This window comes from Musa acuminata, unplaced genomic scaffold (assembly GCF_036884655.1).
Source record: "Musa acuminata AAA Group cultivar baxijiao unplaced genomic scaffold, Cavendish_Baxijiao_AAA HiC_scaffold_469, whole genome shotgun sequence".
NCBI classification, from domain to species: domain Eukaryota; kingdom Viridiplantae; phylum Streptophyta; class Magnoliopsida; order Zingiberales; family Musaceae; genus Musa; species Musa acuminata.
The window spans coordinates 115,001-117,500 of NW_027020716.1; positions in this window are offsets into that span (position 1 = coordinate 115,001).

The window sequence follows — 2,500 nt, forward strand, 5'->3', positions numbered from 1 at the left end:
CGAGCGAAGCGCGAGGCAGCACCGTCCCTGCTATACGAAAGCCCCATCCAGCCCTGTGCCACCCGGGGGGTTCCAGGGTGCTGAGATGGCTGACATTTTGCTCCGCTCACGACGGTCACCGCGCCACACAAGAACAGCCCAAAAACAGGCCAAAACAGCCCAAAAACGGGCCAAAACTGGCCATTTTTGGCTGCGCGAGCGAGCGGCGAGCGGCGAACAGCGAGCGAAGCGAGAGGCAGCACCGTCCCTGCTATACGAAAGCCCCATCCAGCCCTGTGCCACCCGGGGGGTTCCAGGGTGCTGAGATGGCTGACGTTTTGCTCCGCTCACGACGGTCACCGCACCACGCAAGAACAGGCCAAAAACTGGCCAAAACAGCCCAAAAACGGGCCAAAACTGGCCATTTTTGGCTGCGCGAGCGAGCGGCGAGCGGCGAACAGCGAGCGAAGCGAGAGGCAGCACCGTCCCTGCTATACGAAAGCCCCATCCAGCCCTGTGCCACCCGGGGGGTTCCAGGGTGCTGAGATGGCTGACGTTTTGCTCCGCTCTCGACGGTCACCGCGCAATGCAAGAACAGGCCAAAAACTGGCCAAAACGGCCCAAAAACGGGCCAAAACTGGCCATTTTTGGCTGCGCGAGCGGCGAGCGGCGGACAGCGAGCGAAGCGAGAGGCAGCACCGTCCCTGCTATACGAAAGCCCCATCCAGCCCTGTGCCACCCGGGGGGTTCCAGGGTGCTGAGATGGCTGACGTTTTGCTCCGCTCTCGACGGTCACCGCGCAATGCAAGAACAGGCCAAAAACTGGCCAAAACGGCCCAAAAACGGGCCAAAACTGGCCATTTTTGGCTGCGCGAGCGAGCGGCGAGCGGCGGACAGCGAGCGAAGCGAGAGGCAGCACCGTCCCTGCTATACGAAAGCCCCATCCAGCCCTGTGCCACCCGGGGGGTTCCAGGGTGCTGAGATGGCTGACGTTTTGCTCCGCTCTCGACGGTCACCGCGCAATGCAAGAACAGGCCAAAAACTGGCCAAAACGGCCCAAAAACGGGCCAAAACTGGCCATTTTTGGCTGCACGAGCGAGCGGCGAGCGGCGGACAGCGAGCGAAGCGAGAGGCAGCACCGTCCCTGCTATACGAAAGCCCCATCCAGCCCTGTGCCACCCGGGGGGTTCCAGGGTGCTGAGATGGCTGACGTTTTGCTCCGCTCTCGACGGTCACCGCGCAATGCAAGAACAGGCCAAAAACTGGCCAAAACGGCCCAAAAACGGGCCAAAACTGGCCATTTTTGGCTGCACGAGCGAGCGGCGAGCGGCGGACAGCGAGCGAAGCGAGAGGCAGCACCGTCCCTGCTATACGAAAGCCCCATCCAGCCCTGTGCCACCCGGGGGGTTCCAGGGTGCTGAGATGGCTGACGTTTTGCTCCGCTCTCGACGGTCACCGCGCAATGCAAGAACAGGCCAAAAACTGGCCAAAACGGCCCAAAAACGGGCCAAAACTGGCCATTTTTGGCTGCACGAGCGAGCGGCGAGCGGCGGACAGCGAGCGAAGCGAGAGGCAGCACCGTCCCTGCTATACGAAAGCCCCATCCAGCCCTGTGCCACCCGGGGGGTTCCAGGGTGCTGAGATGGCTGACGTTTTGCTCCGCTCTCGACGGTCACCGCGCAATGCAAGAACAGGCCAAAAACTGGCCAAAACGGCCCAAAAACGGGCCAAAACTGGCCATTTTTGGCTGCACGAGCGAGCGGCGAGCGGCGGACAGCGAGCGAAGCGAGAGGCAGCACCGTCCCTGCTATACGAAAGCCCCATCCAGCCCTGTGCCACCCGGGGGGTTCCAGGGTGCTGAGATGGCTGACGTTTTGCTCCGCTCTCGACGGTCACCGCGCAATGCAAGAACAGGCCAAAAACTGGCCAAAACGGCCCAAAAACGGGCCAAAACTGGCCATTTTTGGCTGCGCGAGCGAGCGGCGAGCGGCGGACAGCGAGCGAAGCGAGAGGCAGCACCGTCCCTGCTATATACGAAAGCCCCATCCAGCCCTGTGCCACCCGGGGGGTTCCAGGGTGCTGAGATGGCTGACGTTTTGCTCCGCTCACGACGGTCACCGCACCACGCAAGAACGGACCATAAACAGGCCAAAACAGCCCAAAAACGGGCCAAAACTGGTCATTTTTGGCTGCGCGAGCGAGTGGCGAGCGGCGAACAGCGAGCGAAGCGTGAGGCAGCACCGTCCCTGCTATACGAAAGCCCCATCCAGCCCTGTGCCACCCGGGGGGTTCCAGGGTGCTGAGATGGCTGACGTTTTGCTCCGCTCACGACGGTCACCGCGCCATGCAAGAACGGACCAAAAACAGGCCAAAACAGCCCAAAAACGGGCCAAAACTGGCCATTTTTGGCTGAGCGAGCGAGCGGTGAGCGGCGAACAGCGAGCGAAGCGAGAGGCAGCACCGTCCCTGCTATACGAAAGCCCCATCCAGCCCTGTGCCACCCGGGGGGTTCCAGGGTGCT